This window comes from Saccopteryx leptura, chromosome 6 (genome assembly GCF_036850995.1).
Source record: "Saccopteryx leptura isolate mSacLep1 chromosome 6, mSacLep1_pri_phased_curated, whole genome shotgun sequence".
Taxonomy (NCBI): domain Eukaryota; kingdom Metazoa; phylum Chordata; class Mammalia; order Chiroptera; family Emballonuridae; genus Saccopteryx; species Saccopteryx leptura.
Window position 1 is genome coordinate 186,368,840 of NC_089508.1, and position 17,765 is coordinate 186,386,604.

Genomic DNA, 17,765 nt, shown 5'->3' on the forward strand with positions numbered 1-17,765 from the left:
AAAAACGGATGGGGGACCACATGCTGGCCGGCAGGAGTTAGAAGGCGCGCCTCGGCCCTAGAATGGTTAAGTAAGCCTTTTGAAAAGAAAGAACTTAAATCTGTTTGTTAAAAGTCAGATATTGAGCTGAATGTTTTCCATGATTTGTTTCTTTAGTCATCATAGCAACTAAATGAGGTTCAGTTTCATACTTCCTTCTCCATGTGGGGGAAACTGAGGCTCTGGCCACTTAAGTAAATTGCCCGAGATCACTTAGATTTAAATGGCAGAGCTAGAATTCAAACTCAGAACCAACTGACTCCCAAGTGCCTTGATCATGCCACGGCAGTGTGTTCTTACCATCATGAGCCCCAAATTAAGCCCGCTGTGATCAAAGACGCCTTCCTGGGCTAGACGGTGTGGTTCGGGAGAAAAGAGTATCAACACAGCAAAATGTAGATAACATAAAATTGGCTGTCGGTGGTTATAGATTTTAGCTTCGTACTTTTAGTAAATTAATTATGTAGTCCTAGGAAGTTTCTCCCCTGCTATAAAATGGAAAGGCTCAAGCAAATGATCGCTCCAGTATTTCCCAATGCTAAAGGTCTGTGACTCAGCAAAGAAACAGAGCCCAGAAGGGGGCCAGGGGGTGTCACCATGCCAGGAGAAGGTGCCCTCCCCCTGGTCAGCTAGAGGTGGTGAAGATGGCAATGAACAAACAGGTAAATGCGCTATTCTCAGATTTTATTTTTCTAATTTTTTTCCCCAATCTGCCTAAACACTGTGAATCTTCAAAGCCCTTGAGTCATTCAGACACTCCGGGGTTCAATGACAGAGACTGGTTGTGGTTTATTCCATGTCCCAGGTAATGCTAATATTTTAAGACAGAGTTGACAATACAAAGCCAGGTTACAACTATTAGAAGCAAAATATCTGGGGATCTAGCAAGGATTTTAAGTCCCAGAAACAGAGAATACTAAAGTCATAAACTCAAAATGGATTAAAGACTTAAGTGTGACTTGATACCATGAAACTCCTGGAAGAAATCATAAGGCAGTAAATTCTCAAACATTTCCTTTAGCAATATTTTTTTCTGATATATCTCCTCAGGCAAGAAAAACAAAAGAAAATATAAACAAATGGGACCACATGAAACTGAAATATTTTTGCACAGCAAAGGAAACCAACAACAAAATGAAAAGACAACCCACTGAATGGGAGAAGATATCCATCAATAATGCATCTGATAAGGGGTTAATATACAAAATTTATAAAAATCGCATACAACTCAACATCCCCCAAAACAAAAAAAATCCAATTAAAAATGGGCAGAGGACCTGAAAAGACACTTCTCCACAGAGGACATACAGAGGACCAATATACATATGAAAAGATGCTGCATGTCACCGGTCATCAGAGACATGCAAATTAAAACCACAATGAGGTGTTACCCCACACCTGTCAGAATGGCTACCATCAATAAATCAACAAATAAGTGCTGGCGAGGATATGGAGAAAAGGAAACGGTCATGCACTGCTGGTGGGAATGCAGATTGGTGCAGTCACTGTGGACATTAATATGGAGGCTCCTTAAAAAATTATAAAGGGAACAACTGCCTTATGGCCCAGTGATTCTACTTCTGGGAATATATCTGAAGAAACCCAAACCGCTAACTCAAAAGAATATATCATAGAGATGCACACTTGAAACCTATATGACCCTATTAACCAATGTCACCACAATACATTAATTAAATTATTTATTTATTTATTTGAGATGAAGGGAGATAGTGAGACAGACTCCTGCATATGCCCCCACCAGCATCCACCCAGCAAACCCCGTGTGGCGGTGATGCTTGTATCAATTGAGCTATTTTTAGCGCCCGAGGCTGTCACTCAGACCAATTGAACTATCCTCAGCTTCTAGGGAGGATGACTGAATTAATCAAGCCATTGGCTGTGGGAGGGGAAGAGGGAAAGAAGAGGGAGGGAGTGAGAATCAGATGGTTGCTTTTCCTGTGTGCCCTGATTGGAATTGAACCCAGGACATCCATATGCAGGGCTGATGTGCTATCCACTGAGCAAACTGGCCAGGGCGTCACCACAATACATTTAATATAAAAGGAAACAAAAAGGAATATAAGTGCCCCTATATTCACTGTAGTCACATCACATATTAAGGTTGCATCTAATAAATTTATTCTTGGTAGGGATGTATCTATTTGCCTAATCTAATCTGCCTAATGTAATACACTACTAATGTAACAAGCCACCAATATAATTAGATGCTAATCTAATCACTTCCAACCAAATCAGTCCATAATCTAATAAAGGCATAATCCGATCCGTCATATAATCTGATCAGCAGCTTAATCTAGGTAATCTCTGACATGAGTGACCTTAATCTAATCTGCGCTTAATCTCATTGAGCTCCTAATCTAATCAGAACTACAAAGTAATCTGATTGGCCATATTGACCTTTTTGCTGATGATTTAGTCAACATCTAATCTGATGGCTTGCTAAACTAATCAACCCATAATCTGATCACTGCCTAATCTATATAACTATCTTAATCTAATCAGTACAACCCCCAACCTGCTATTAATCTAATTGCACCTATTAAAATTGCCTATATAATCCAATCAGCCATGCTGCCTTGATCTGGTCAACCCCTTATTTAATGAAGCCCCATGATTTGATCTACTGCTGAAGTTAATCAGCTGATCAATCTAGAATGGATCTTTGATCTAATCAAGCCCTAATCTATCTGATTAGATCATACATCTGATTAAATTAGGGGCCAGTCAGATTACCAGTCAGTTGGATTAAGCAGTTAATCCGATTAAGCGGCTCTTTTAGGCATGGGTTGATTAGATTAAATGTCTGGGTCATATTAAGCATTTGTTTAAAAAAGAGGTTGATTAGATTATCGGATTGAGCAGCTTGTTGGCAGGGACTGATTAGATTATGTAGCTGATCATATTAAGTGGTCAGAGTAGAATAGTGGTTGCTTAAATTAGGGATTGATTGGATTGACAGTTGATTATATTAATCAACTGATGAAGGGTAGTAGTTGATTAGATTAGTCTCACAAGGAATATACTAGAATTATCATGGCCTCACTATGTAAATTATATAATTGTCTAACCACTACACTGTACACGTTAAATTAAAATAATATTGAATGTTAATTCAATATTATTTAATTTAATTTTAATTTCAAAAATAAAATAAAAGAAATAACAGCACAGCCTGATGAGGTGGTAGTACAGTGGATAGTGCAGGGGTCAGGAACCTATAGCTCGCGAGCCAGATGTGGCTCTTTTGATGGCTGCATCTGGCTCGCAGACAAATCTTTAATAAAAAAAATAATAACGTTAAAAATATAAAACATTCTCATGTATTACAATCCATTCATTCCTACCGTTCATGTTCATGGTTGCGGGTGGCTGGAGCCAATCACAGCTGTCCTCCGGGACAACACCAAATTTTTATTGGATAATGCGTAACGTACATGGGTCATTGTATGGCTCTCACGGAATTACATTTTAAAATATGTGGCGTTCATGGCTCTCTCAGCCAAAAAGGTTCCCGACCCCTGGGATAGAGCATCAACTTGGGATGCTGAGGACCCAGGTTAGAAACTCCAAGGTCACTTGCTTGAGCACAGGCTCATCCACCTTGTGCATGGGGTCATCATGATGACCCCATGGTTGCTGGCTAGAAGCCCAAGGTCACTGGCGTGAGTCCAAAGATCACTGGCCTGAGCAAGGTGTGACTGGCTTGGCTGGAGTCCCCTGGCCAAGGCACGTATGAGAAGCAATCAATGAACAACAAAAGTGCCGCAACTATGATTTGATGCTTCTCATCTCTCTCCCTTCCTGTCAGTCTCTGTCTTGCTAAAAAAATAAAGTATCTTAACTAAAAAAACAAACAAACAAAAAAACCCCCCAGCACAGACTAGGTCAGCTGGCCACAGAAGTGACCGACCCTAAGATGATTTGTAAATGTTTCACCCATAGAACATAATCTGACGAAGAGGACTGTAACGGAACCAAGACAACCTATGAATGAATAACTTGTCTGAGGTAATAAGGTCTCTTTATTGTTCTGCGAGAATGAATGAGGAAGTCTGGGGCACTGTCCCGCTCCTCATGGCTAGAAACCGTACTCTGGTAAGTGGTGGGGCAGTGACCCTGCTGCTGAGCTCACACGAGACGCTGAGCTCCAGTTCTGGGACCTCTCCAATCAGGAGTCCCCCAGACACCTGGCCTGTCTAGCACACTGGCTCCTCCGACCTGTTTCACGGTGCCATGTGCCATAAGTGACGTGCATCCTGGTCGATGGCTTGTGGGCTTTCAGGCCCGTGGAAGGTGAATCCTATTCCAGAGGATAAATGCTGCAGATTCACAGAGACCCAGAGAAGCCTTCTGGGACCTCCCAGGCCTGCCGATGCTGCTGCCTCCCTTGGCAAATGCCTTCTCCTGCTCCTCCTGCTGACAATCAGCCCAGGACCAATGACCTCCACGCCCGTCTCATGGAAAATTCAGGGGACCCTCGAACTGCCTTACAGTTTTGCCCATGATTTGGCAGGAAGGAAATACAGGCATAGATCAAACTCCACAGAGCAATTCATCCATGCATCCATCCCCCTGTGCACCCGTCCGACCATCCATTCTGCAAATATTACTGCACACGCATTATGTGCTAGACGTTGTGTTAGGATCTGAGGATGCAGAGGGAAGGGGAAGGGGAAGGGGAAGGGGAAGGGGAAGGGGAAGGGGAAGGAAGAGGAAGGGGAAGGAAAGGGAAGGGGAAGGGGAAGGAAGGGGAAGGGGAAGGGGAAGGAAGGGGAAGGGGAGGGGGAAGGGAAGGGGAAGGGAAGGGAAGGGAAGGGAAGGGAAGGGAAGGGAAGGGGAAGGGAAGGGGAAGGGAATGGAAGGGGAAGGGGAAGAGGAAGGGAAGGGAAGGGGAAGGGGAAGGGGAAGGGGAAGGGAAGGGGAAGGGGGAGGGGAAGGAAGGGGAAGGGGAAGGGGAGGGGAAGGGGAAGGGGAAGGGGAAGAGGAAGGGAAGGGGAAGGGAAGGGGGAGGGGAAGGGAATGGAAGGGGAAGGGGAAGGGGAAGGGAAGGGGAAGGGGAAGGGGAAGGGAACAGAAGGGGAAGGGGAAGGAAAGGGAAGGGGAAGGGGAAGAGGAAGGGAAGGGGAAGGGAAGGGAAGGGAAGGGAAGGGAAGGGGAAGGGGAAGGGGAAGGGGAAGGGGAAGGGGAAGGGGAAGGAAGGGGAAGGGGAAGAGGAAGGGAAGGGGAAGGGGAAGGGGAAGGGGAAGGGGAAGGGAAGGGGAAGGGGAAGGGGAAGGGGAAGGGGGAGGGGAAGGAAGGGGAAGGGGAAGAGGAAGGGAAGGGGAAGGGAAGGGGGAGGGGAAGGGAAGGGGAAGGGAAGGGGAAGGGGAAGGGGAAGGGGAAGGGAAGGGGAAGGGGAAGGGGAAGGGGAAGAGGAAGGGAAGGGGAAGGGGGAGGGGAAGGGGAAGAGGAAGGGAAGGGGAAGGGAAGGGGGAGGGGAAGGGAATGGAAGGGGAAGGGGAAGGGAAGGGGAAGGGGAGGGGAAGGGGAAGGGAAGGGGAAGGGGAAGGGGAAGGGAAGGGGAAGGGGGAGGGGAAGGGGAAGAGGAAGGGAAGGGGAAGGGAAGGGGGAGGGGAAGGGAATGGAAGGGGAAGGGGAAGGGAAGGGGAAGGGGAGGGGAAGGGGAAGGGGAAGGGGAAGGGGAAGGGGAAGGGGAAGGGGAAGGGAAGGAGAAGGGGAAGGGGGGGGAAGGGAATGGAAGGGGAAGGGGAAGGGGAAGGGAAGGGGGAGGGGAAGGGGAAGGGAAGGGGAAGGGGAAGGGGAAGGGAAGGGGAAGGGGAAGAAGAAGGGGAAGGGAAAGTGTGTTCTAAGAGCACATAATAAGGGGAGTGACCTCGCAGGTGGTGTGGGGTGGCACTGGAGGGTCAGGGGATTGCACAGGGGCAGGCCCCGCCTCCTGGCTTGAGCAGCTCTGCTCCTACAGGGCAGTGACAGTCGTTGGATAAAGCACAGCCAGGTGGCCAGGTTTGCGGCACAGCTGTCCATCGGCGCGGGGAGAACTGTCCAGCACATGCTGCCTGAGGTGACACCGGAGGTGCCCCTCACTCCTCTGCTTTAACAGCTTCCTGGGGATGTTTGCGCCGCGTGCACGCACTGGAGCCAGACTGTCAGAGGCTCTCTGACACTTTCACTCTGAGTCACAGGGTTGTGGGGGCGGGCCTCCTGCCACCTTTCCAGGGAGCCCTGCCCGTTTGCCAGGCCGGGATCCGTCACCGCGTTCCTGGCGGGATGGTGGTGGCCGGTGGCATCAAATGTGGTGGAGTCAAGACTATCGCTGAGAACCATAGCCCGGCAGAGGGAGGGGACGCTACCAGTGCAGGGGAGCGCGGTGCCATATGCCAGGAGCTGTCCAGCAGGTGGCAGGGACCTGCTGTTACCGTTTCTCCCAATTCAGCCCCAAATATCAACTTTCTACCCCATTTCTGAACTCTTTTCCGTTTGGTAGAAGGCACCACAAATTTTCAAGTCATTCCCCTTGCCCAGATAAGAAGAGGAGAAACGGGTCAGGGTTAAAAAGACACAGATGCCTGGGTTTCTTCCTCATAAGAAGCCCCCTCTCTTCCTGGGCCCCTACCTTACAAGGAGACAGAAAGAGTAGCCGTTTCTGCTTTTGCTGTTATTGGTGAAATTCCTCACAAAGGCTCCGGTCTCCTCACCTCAGCCAGGAAACAAACCTGTGGGATAGGGGTAAGGCACCAGGGAGAGCCCGTGGGGCAGCTTAGTGTGTCAGCAGTGACCTTGGAGGAAAACAGCCCCGGGGGCAGACTCCAGCTCCTCCACCCCCCCCCCCCCAGCTGTCTGACTGGGGCCAATTTTTACCCTCCCCCTCTGTTGCCATATCTTTAAAATGGGGAAGTGTGTCTCCCGGGGCTATCCAGAGAACTGAGTGAGGCCACAGACATCTTAACCAGCTGCACATACGCGCAGGTAGACGTGAGCAGCACGCAGACTACAATTTGGGTAGCGACCCCTAGAGTTTGAACACGGTACAACACGCATGACCTGACGTGGCAGCTAGGCCCATGGCAAGGGCTCAGTCAACCCACCCCAGCTCTTCTCGGAGACGCAATCCTTGCCTTTGGAAGCGGACACTGTAACTGAGCTCTCCAGGTGAACGATAGCACCCCGCAACCCAGGCTCGGTGGAGGAACTGTCGGCTGATCGAGATGACAGCACTCGCTGTCCACGCGTGAAGGGGACTCTCACAGGCGAGGAGAGAAAAGGACATGAGCAAAGACTCGAGGCGAAGAGGTGCCAGGGTGTCCCACGGAGCGCCGGGGCTGAAGCGGAGGGCATTTGAGTCCTGGCGGCGGCATGTTGGAAAGGCTCATCTCACCTGTGAGTGTGTCCGACCGGCATCTGTGCTAACTCTTGCCGTCGCTAAAGGAGGCGTGAATTGTGGTTCTCTTCGCAGGGATGAGGAAATCGAGGCTCTCAGGAGCTGCGTCTCTTCCCCTAGGAAGCATCACTGGTAAGCGCTGGGGCCAGGCCTGCAGTCCAGGGCCCCTGGCTCCAAAGCACTGACGTGGTCAAGGGTCAGAGAGAAAAGGCCAGGGAGAGTCTGGGGCAGGCTCCGGGGGTCCGCAGAGGCCCCACGGGATGGCCTGGATTTTATAGAACGAGCATGAACTCCAGTACTCCAGGGGCAGGGGGGGCTCATTGACCTCCCAGAAGCCCACCAGGACTTCAGCTCGGTCACCATCTGAAGAGGTCCAGGTGCCAAAGCAGGCAAGCCCTCCTGGCAGAGGGCACAGCCATAACCAGCTACAAGAGCGTCTAAAGGAATTGTTCACCTGCTGGAGGGAGCTCCTGCCCGTGGGAAGGGGCCGGAGAGCTGAGCAGACCGATGTTGAGCCTCCTGAGCCTGCTCCCCCTTCCTGCGGGCGGGGATTCTGCTTAAGTAGCCAGCCTTTGAATGAATATGTATCTGTTCTCTGCGCGGAGCAGAGCTACAGGAGAAAACTGGTTCTCTCACTCATTCATGCAGTCATTTGTTCATTCATTCATCCAGCTAATAATTACTGAGCCTGTTGTGGGAAGAAACAGAGGGCAATGTGACAATGTCTGCCTTCAGGAGATGTCGGGCTGACACCACGCTGTGGTGATGGGGAATCAGAGGGGGAGGATGGACAGGGGGGGGGGGAATAAGGGGCCGGCAGCCTATTAGAACCAACATTCAAGTTAGTCCTGGAAGAAGAGCAAAGCTGGCCTTCAAGACTGTGCAACAGGAGGACAGGGCGCCTGTGCAAAGGGCCCGAGGCAGGAGAGCCTGCTCGGGGAACAGAAACGACAGTAAGTGATGACCGATTACTCTTGAGCACTTACTGTGGGCCAGGCTCCATAATAAATACATTATGTACATTCTCTCCTATCTCTTTAAATACAAAACAACAAAAATGGTTAACTCTATAAGGTAGGTCTTGACCTCATTTTGTACTCGAGACTCAGAGGACAAGCTAACTTGTCTAAGGTCATGTTACAATACGGTGAAGTCGGGGTTCAAATGAGGGTTATCTCCCTTCAGGTGCTGCAATGGAACCACTGTGCTGTGCATTGAGGGCCTGCCTGGCCACACCTCCTCCAGGAAGCCTTCCCTGACTCCATCAGTCTGCGGGGATGATCTGCTTTGTTCCTGGATAGCTCGGGATTCCATCTTATCGCCACAGCCAGAGGGCACCTTCCTCACAGTCTGGGGTGCAGCCTCCACTGTTGATTTGGTGTGTGCCTTTCTTTCCTTTGTTTTAACCCTCCCACATCACCCAAAGAAGTATTTGTTGATTGACCAAATTGACTGGAACAAATTGAGTTTTGTCCCATTGCCATACAGATGAAATGCTCTTTTTAAACGAAAAAGCCTCCCGGGTCCACACATGCCTCTAACCCCCGGCGCAAAGGGACCTCTGAGTGCGTTTCAGTTTTCCTGGTGTTTCCACATGGAGGGGTGCAGAGGGTCCCGGTGAGTAGCAAGGGACGAGCGCTCTGGCACAATTCACAACACTCTGCTCTGAGCTCCCAGTGCCCTGGAGAAATCCAGAGAAACTTCACGACAGTCTCACAGGCCCCATGGTGTGCTTTCTTTGAGAAACATTCTTTGTATTTGTGCTGATTTTTGTTTAAAGAATATTCTTCCCAAGATGGCAAACATTAAAGAAGCAAAACTGTTTATATTTGTCTGGCAACAAAAAAATAAAAATAAAAAAATAAAAACAACAACCACATCAGGACTGAAAACAAATTTCAAACAACGAAATCAACCTGACCTAGTAAATAAAGGCTCTGGCACCCCATAGTTATAATTAGTTCTCGCGACACAATCAGGGATGCTTAACCTAGGGAGGAGGGCCGCATGGGTGTGAAATCACTGCAACGTCCTCAGCAAAGCGGCCTCCTGGCACTCGGTACTCGGATCCCATCTCTGTGGAGGACAGGGATCCACCCACCAAGAGGCTCAGTTCAGAAACGGCACCAGCGCAGTCACATGCCCCTCCTGGGCCAAAGCTTGTCCACTCAAAGCACATGGTCATTTTCAAAGACCTCCCAAGCTCTGGTGTCCAGTCAGAAGGAACGACTGGCTGTCCCTGGAAGGGACGAAATGAACGCTGTGAGCAGCCCATTCATGCTGGAATAACAAGCACGGATTAACACACTTAACACATGCTGGGTTGACACAGCTTTGCATGTCCTGCAGTGTCCTGTGTCCAGGCTGAGTGACGTGCTGACACTGACTTCCATGGATGCAGCGTGGGGTTCAGCAAAGGGAGGGAGCTTTGGAATAACTTGGTCATGTAGTCAAGCAACATATATTTATTGAGCACCTACTAGGTGTGCGTTCTGTGCCAGAAGCTGGGGCTGTGGTGGTGAAGATTTAAGTATACTCTCTGCTCTCCCAGGCTTTAAGTGCGGTGGAGGGACCTAGAGATTAAACACCACACAAGCAGCTCTTTAATGATCACTGGGCTTGGTTCTACGGAAGTGAGTTTACGGCACACAGGGGTGTATATGGAGGCAAGGATGCAGGCGGAGAAAGCTTCTTGGAGGAAGGGACACCTGAGCAGGGGTTTGAAGAACAAGTAGAACTCCTCACCCCTTGAAGCTCAAGTGAGGCCGTGGAGTCGGAAGAAGCCCGGCACGCTGGAAGTGGCAGGGAGAAGGCCGTGCGCTCGAACACACAGGCCAAAGGGTGCGTGCAGGGAGGGCGCTGGGGTGAAATCATAGGGTGAAATCATGCAGGGTCCCATCGGCCATGTGGGACAATTTTCATTTCTGCCCGAACAGGATGAGTGGTAGGGGGCACCACGATGGTGTTTTAAGCAGGGGCGTTAGGGGACCGGATGTGTCATTGGGAACAGAGGTGCCGATTCTGTGGAGAAGAAGTTGGATGGGGCCAGGAGTGCATGAGGAGAGGTCAGTTAGGTTGCTATGAAGTGCTGGGCACATTCCCTGGAACCTGGTTAGTGACAATGCATGGTGCCAGACTGCACTGCTGCTAACGACATTGTCATGATCTAGAATAAACCTTGGTACCTGAGGACTGTAACCTATTAGAACCCTCTCAGGTCATTTGGATACGACGATTTGATACGTAATCCCCTCTCTCTATTCTGCTTTGTTCATTTCTCTCTACAATAACTGTAGCAAAAGCCAACACGCCCCAATTTGGAGAATATCTGTACAAAACTGAAGACACGATATACCTTCAGATCCACCGCAGGACAGCAACATGAAAAAATGTCTTCACCGGATATATGAAACCCTAAGGACAACACAGGAATGGACGCCCACAGGGAGGATGGAAGGAGCCAGAAATACAGAGTAAAGAAGGACCCAAGGCAGACGAAGCAGCAGCCAGCCAGGCAGAGGCACCTGGCCAACAAGAAGCCCATTCCAGTCGTGGGCGAGGTCTGGATCGATGAGCAGGTCTTCAGGTGTTATTGATGCCCTTGGGGACATTTTACCACGGGAAGCCAGCGTCACCTGGCTCCTGACTTACTACATTAAAACAGGTAACAGGGAAGAGCACGGATGTGCACCTGGCTCAGGAATTCCAGCTGGAACTGCTGTCGGGTGAACAGAACATCCCAGGACTGTGGTCCAAGATGAAGGAAGGCTTGCTAAGCAATTCACTAATGCAAACAAGATAGGGGGACATGGCGGAAACAACGCATTCAAGGCATGTGGGACACTCTGAGTGCTCTCCTACAAAGAAAGCTGCCTCCAGCGTCGCAACCGGTTGCTGTTTTGCATATATATATTTTTAAAATGCGGTGAATTGGATTCTTTTCATAAAGTTTGCATAGTCAAGAATTTCCTTAAATGCACATTATGTACTTTTATAAAAGGCACTATGGTATACAAAAATGGAACATTTAAGACCTTGTTTTATGCTATTAGTATTATGATCCCTCTATTAATTATAATAACAGCTACTGTTAATTAAGCACTTTTCATGTGCTTGGCACTCTGTTAGAGATGTTCCATATGTTACTAAATATACGTCTGTTACCTAATTTTTATATCTGTTTTATAAATGAGCAAACCGAGATCAGGGGTTAAGTTAAAATAGCCCTGATTACCCAGATAGCAAGTAGCAGAGATGAGATTTTTTTTTAAGAGTTGGTCACCTTAGTTTATTTTTATTTTATTTATTCATTTTAGAAAGGAGAGAGAGAGGGAGAGAGAGAAGAGAGAGAGAGAGAAGGGGGAGGAGCAGGAAGCATCAACTCCCCTATGTGCCTTGACCTGGCAAGCCCAGGGTTTCGAACTGGCAACCTCAGCATTTCCAGGTCGATGCTTTATCCACTGCACCACCACAGGTCTGACAGAGATGAGATTTGAACTGGATTGGACTAAGTCTAGGGCTCGTGATCCCAGCAGACTGTAATACAGTGGGGGACAGGCTAAGATAAAAGCTAAATAAAACTGTCAGGCAATAAATGAGAAGCATCAACTAAGATGCGGGTGAGAAATGCTAAGGGAGGTAACAGCCCTTGGTCAGTGCCATGGCTGGTTGGGTAATAACAGGTTGGCTGTGTTCAGGTCTTTGTCTTGAAGAGGGGTGATGGCTGCCCGGGGGCTTAAGGCCAAGAAGACTGAAATGATGGACTGTTTCTGGGTGGTGCTCCTATAGGCTTGTCACGTTGAATGCCAGATGTCACCAGTCCCTCATGCAGAAGTGGTGATTCTGGGAAAAGTAGGCGATGGCCCACAGCTGGAGATCAACAATTAAGAAGGACCACATTCTTGAATATATTTACCACCCTTTATATTCAAACAACATCACTGAGAGCAAAGAAGGGAAAAAAAGAAAAAAAAAAAACAAAACCAAAAAACAAACACCAAACAACCCCTGGAATCTTCGAGACACATAAAGTTATAAAGTATTTTTTATCATCTCTGTTAAAAAATAAATAAATAAATAAATGGAAGCAACTAGAGTCTTCAGATTCTTTTATAGCCTGGCCTATTTTGCAAACACCAACCATCATATTAAAGGTATCAACAAGACAAGGGTGATTTAGTTCCAAACCGGAGATGTGGAATAAACTCCCAGGCAGCTTTAAATCAATCCCGACGTGAATCTTCCAGATATAGGACCTGAGCTTCTCAGGACAGTTTTATTTGCTAATAAGCCTAATAAATTGAAAGCTGCCAGCGTTGTCAGGAGACAGGTGCCTTGAACAGTATGAACGATGTAAGGGTGCAGGTTTGCGGCGAGCAGACGTGGTGAAGGATGGGGTGGTGAGGAGGGCCATGTGCACGGTGTCTTAGCGCAGCGGGCGTGGGTGAGCCCGCCCCGATTTCCAGCTGGGACGCTCAGCACCCCCCCCCCCCCAGGATTGCTGTCATTCCTGAGCGAGTTATAGGACTGAGTGAAACACAACACTCTCGTCTCGTGTGAGAGTGAACGAGCCCACGGGGATTGGACAATTAAAACCTAGTCAAGTTGAATTTCGGAAATCTTTGAAAGACAGTATCTTGTTTGAGCTGCAGGTTTGCCTGCTTATTTGTTTCTCATTATTTTGGTTCAGGACTTTTGACTCACCAGGAATTTGTCTACAATCTAATTTTGTTCCACTCCCCCCTCCCCCACCCCGGGCTCCCACACAGTTTGCAATTGATGCATTTCTCATCTCCCATCTCTACCCAGTTTTCTAATGAATTCTAACGAGTCAGTGACTGTAATTAAGACATGAGGTCCACTCAGCTCTCAGCTGGAGAAATAGCAGAGTTGAGTCAGAGCTGAGTTCAAACCCTGGCTTTACACGCTAACGAGGTCAGATCATTTCATCCAACCGGACTTGCTCTTCTCTGCTGTCTAATGGGATTGAGACATGCTCTTCTATTGGATAGATTTTAGCATTAGACGGGATGTTCACTCTAAAGTCCTTACCTAGTGCCTGGCATATTTATAGTAAGTGCTCAATAAACGGTAGCTAGTATTATTTCCACACTGTACCTAAGTACTGATGAACAGTAGGGGGTACAGTTCTCCTTACTATGAATTTTGGGTTCAAGGCTTGTTCCTATGTGGAAAAACAGAAATCCAGTCTCTGATTTGCCTCTTGCAGATAAATAAGGAATTTTAATTTTTTAATTTTATTTTTTTGTATTTTTCTGAAGCTGGAAACGGGGAGAGACAGTCAGACAGACTCCCTCATGCACCCGACCAGGATCCACCCGGCACGCCCACCAGGGGCGACGCTCTGCCCACCAGAGGGCGATGCTCTGCCCCTCCGGGGCGTTGCTCTGCCACGACCAGAGCCACTCTAGTGCCTGGGGCAGAGGCCAAGGAGCCATCCCCAGCGCCCGGGCCATCTTTGCTCCAATGGAGCCTTGGCTGCAGGAGGGGAAGAGAGAGACAGAGAGGAAGGAGGGGGTGGGGGTAGAGAAGCAAATGGGCGCTTCTCCTATGTGCCCTGGCCGGGAATCGAACCCAGGTCCCCCGCACGCCAGGCCGACGCTCTACCGCTGAGCCAACCGGCCAGGGCCTGGAATGTCCTTCTGACACTGGCATAGGTCTATCTGGTGTCCTGGATGATGCTCTGGGACAGTCTGGCTCCTCTGGGAGCCTTCTGCAAGAGAACTCCTTGTATTTCTTGGACAACAATAAAGATGAAGGTTTGTGAACTAAGCTTCTAGTTATCTATGGTGTCTTACTCCTTACAAATTCTGTGACTCAGCCCTTATAAGAAACTATTGTAATTTATTTAACCCCTTAATAGTAAAAATATTTATCCTGTTGTGTTTTTCAGGATTTAATAAGACTCTTGTACAAAAAGAGTCTGCAAATTGTTAAGCTTTTGGACTTATCTGTGATGTCTTCTTTTAACATATAGCACAGATCTTGGTACATAATGAGCAGTCAATTAAGAGAGAGGCTGTTGGCCCTGGCTGGTTGACTCAGTGGTAGAGCGTCAGCCTGGCGTGCGGGGGACCCGGGTTCGATTCCTGGCCAGGGCACGTAGGAGAGGTGCCCATTTGTTTCTCCACCCCCCCTCCTTCCTCTCTGTCTCTCTCTTCCCCTCCTGCAGCCAGGGCTCCATTGGAGCAAAGATGGCCCAGGCACTGGGGATGGCTCCTTGGCCTCTGCCCCAGGCGCTAGAGTGGCTCTGGTCGCAGCAGAGCGACGCCCTGGAGGGGCAGAGCATTGCCCCCTGGTGGGCAGAGCATCGCCCCTGGTGGGTGTGCTGGGTGGATCCCGGTGGGGCGCATGCGGGAGTCTGTCTGACTGTCTCTCCCCGTTTCCAGCTTCAGAAAAATACAAAAAAAAAAAAAAAAAAAGAATAAGAGAGAGAGGCTGTTAGTTTTCCCTCCAACCTACCATATCTGCATCATGTTTTTTGTGTTTTTTTTTTTTTTTTTTGCAACAGAGACAGAGAGAGGGACAGATAGGGACAGACAGACAGGAAGGGAGAGAGATGAGAAGCATCAATTCTTCATTGAGTTCCTTATTTCTCATTGATTGCTTTCTCACATGTGCCTTGACCGGGGGGCTACAGCAGGCCAGGTAATCCCTTGTTCAAGCCAGCGACCTTGGACTCACGCTGGTGAGCCCTGCTCAAATCAGATGAGCCCACGCTCAAGCTGGTGATCTCGGGGTTTTGAACCTGGGTCCTCCACATCCCAGTCCGATGCTCTATCCGCTGTACCACCGCCTGGTCAGGCATATCTGCATCATTTTTAATGTCAGTAGTTGGTATATGGAGTGGGAAGGGAGTCAGCTGGTCTTTAGGGAGACCACATGGCCCAGGTCTGGCCAGTCTGAATAGTGCACCCCCTGGCAGCAGTGGGCACATGACCGATCCAGACCCAAACACAGTAAGATCCAGAACTGTTACAGGAACTATTGGGGAGGAAAAAGCTTTTTTATTTTTATTTTTCCTGCCAAGCTCCATGATGAAGAGATTAGTGAAGAGATGCTGGGAACTACCATGTAGAAAAAGTCCCAATGACATGATTAAACTACCAGGTCCAGCCTTTCCTAATGCCCTTGCACTTTTTAAGTTTTATGAGCCGACAAGTTTCCTTTCTTTTTATTGTTTTAAAAGTCATTTTGAATTTGGGCTTTATTATTTGCAAATGAGAATCCTGATTATATTTCAAGTCTGTATTGGTTTGTTTTGTTTATTTGCCTGTCTTTAACCTTGATCATAAGTTACACAGGATGCCCTTTAAGAACTAAACATTTGTACAAAATGTATCGATGTGTATTTTGGTGGGAGGGCATAGAGAATCAAATGTCTGTGGCAGTCGAGATTTCTGCTTATGAACACAACTTTCTTTTCCAGCAAGCTGGCTTCTGCCCTAATCTTCGCTGTCATTGTACTCAGAGTATATTCATTTCCTAAATCTAATGCTTTTTTGATCATTCCATATTCTCCTGGACCTTTCCCGAGTGTCTTGAATGCTGCTCATCAAACAAGGTCATAAAGGTGGTATAGGGCATAAAGGGACTGATGGGCTACTCTGGTGGTGCCCTTCAAGGCCTCAGGAGCTTTGTGAGGTCACCAGAGTCTAGGATCAGGAAGGCAAAGGGAGGCCATCTTGCTAACCCATTCTTGGCTCTTGGAGGTCAGCTTTGAGAGGTGTTGGGAGTCCGCGCCCAGGCTACGTGAGGAAGCGTGTGCTGATGCATTAACGATGGCTGCACTGGGTTTAGGAGGAAGAAGCGGAGGCATTGCTGACCCCCGAAAAACATCAGGGCTCAGAGTTTTCATTCTTACCAGTTCACCCAGGGGCGTTTGGGGGCCTCAAAAACTAAGTCATGCTAAGTGAAATTACAAGAGATTAGCTGGTAGTTTACATCTTTTCACCGACCCTAATATCTAGATTTCTAATCCCGGATCCTTAGAACTGGCTTGAGCATTTATTCTAGGAAGGGGAGGTGATGAGTGATTTCTCTCAAGGAGAGCAGACACTAATGAATGTACCAGAAGTAGGGTCTGGGGCAAGTTCCAGAGAACAGCTCCGTGATGGATTCCTGCATGCAAAATTTTCCTGAGCTCAGTAAGAAAGTATTTAGCAACTAAATTAGTTGTTCAAAACTGAAATCTGTTATATTTCTCATGGTAAATAGAAGAAAACTGATCTCAACCAACTTGGTTAAACCAAATACTCAACCGCCATGAACTGAACTTTCTGTTTCAAACGTATGTGTAAACAGAGTTCTCCACATGTGTGTGTAGGGTGCTGGGCTAGGCATCACAGTTCTCAGTAGAGTAGTCACCTCAGTTTCGGGACTATTGAGTGGGGTGACTATGATTTAACCTCTCTGAGTCTCAGTTTCATTATCTGTAAAATCATTATAATAATGCCAATTTATCCCAAAGCATTGCTGCGTGGGTCCAATGAGGAATGTGAAAGTGCTTTGTAAAGCTATGAAACATTATGCAAATGCAGCGTATTATATGGGCACGCACTCTCTCTAGACACGCACATATACACACAGTTAATGCATAATTCATGAGCTCCGTGGGTCTTGGATCCACTCCGATCAATAATCTCACCTCCGTGCTCATACAGAACATTAGGGACACACATCTTCGATTAGCGCTTTGACAATAACTACAATGGCATTGAAGAACAGTGTAGGAAAAAAAAAAAAAAAAGAAAAAGAAAGAAAAAGGAAAACAAACAGGAAGCTGCTGACAGTGGCTTTAAACCACAAACTCTATCAGAACAAAACACCTTGGTGAATCCCTAAGCAGTAATTCAATAAACAAAGTCATTCACTCGGTCTTGCCCCCAAAGTCCTTGGTGGCCCAGCAGCGCACATTGTGAAGGTTCACTTTGTTATGCACAGTCCCCGTCCTAGGACTAATCTTTTTATAATGAACTTAATCCAGTTAGAACTCCCTAGAATGGCCACATGTCAGAGTAATTGGATAACGGCCTGAGATTTTGTAATTATTTCTACTGTTCAAGCAGAGCTGGTTTGAGTCTAACCCCCCTCTCCTGTCACTGACAACCCTTCCCAGTGATAAAGCTAATAATGCCAGGGAGAGAGTCAGATGAGCTCTGTGTGTATGTGTGTGTGTGTGTGGGGGGGCAGCAGGGGTGTGAGCAGGGGAGAACTGAGATCCAGGGAATGGGAGAGAGCCGAGAGTCAGCAGCTCCTGGTAGACAATCTATCCGTCTCTCTTAATAGGGCTGCTCCTCGCAATAAA

General features: G+C 48.0%; 1 protein-coding gene across 3 annotated transcripts in view; it reads right to left on the bottom strand.

Annotated features, from left to right (window-relative positions):
- SLIT3 (slit guidance ligand 3) overlaps window positions 1–17,765 on the bottom strand; it is a 616,611-nt gene that overhangs the window by 259,752 nt on the left and 339,094 nt on the right. The window lies entirely within an intron of this gene.